The sequence below is a fragment of the Penaeus monodon genome, chromosome 15, assembly GCF_015228065.2.
Source record: "Penaeus monodon isolate SGIC_2016 chromosome 15, NSTDA_Pmon_1, whole genome shotgun sequence".
NCBI lineage: Eukaryota > Metazoa > Arthropoda > Malacostraca > Decapoda > Penaeidae > Penaeus > Penaeus monodon.
The window spans coordinates 35,184,795-35,185,062 of NC_051400.1; the positions used below are offsets into that span (position 1 = coordinate 35,184,795).

Below are 268 nucleotides of genomic sequence, written 5' to 3' on the forward strand. Positions count from 1 at the left end.
CTCTACAAAGTGGGTTACATATGATAATATTATAGTCTACCCTGTGTTCTACAGCATTATATCATAAGGTAATAACATCTCTCAGTTTCTGAATTTAAATTTTGTCATTTTTAACTAAACCTATGAGTATGAGCATTATAATGCACATTCACTGAGGTCTTCCCTCCCTAGTAAGCTTGCCTTCTAATTTATCATCCCATTCAGTGTACCTACTGATGTTAATGGAAAAGTAGAAGTCATATATTTTTTAAGCTTTTGGGATTCTCAG

General features: G+C 32.8%; 1 long non-coding RNA gene across 1 annotated transcript in view; it reads right to left on the reverse strand.

The window, feature by feature from the left end:
* The window catches only part of LOC119581985, a 5,398-nt gene that overhangs the window by 2,186 nt on the left and 2,944 nt on the right, over positions 1-268 (reverse strand). The gene's annotated exons all lie outside the window — the stretch shown is intronic.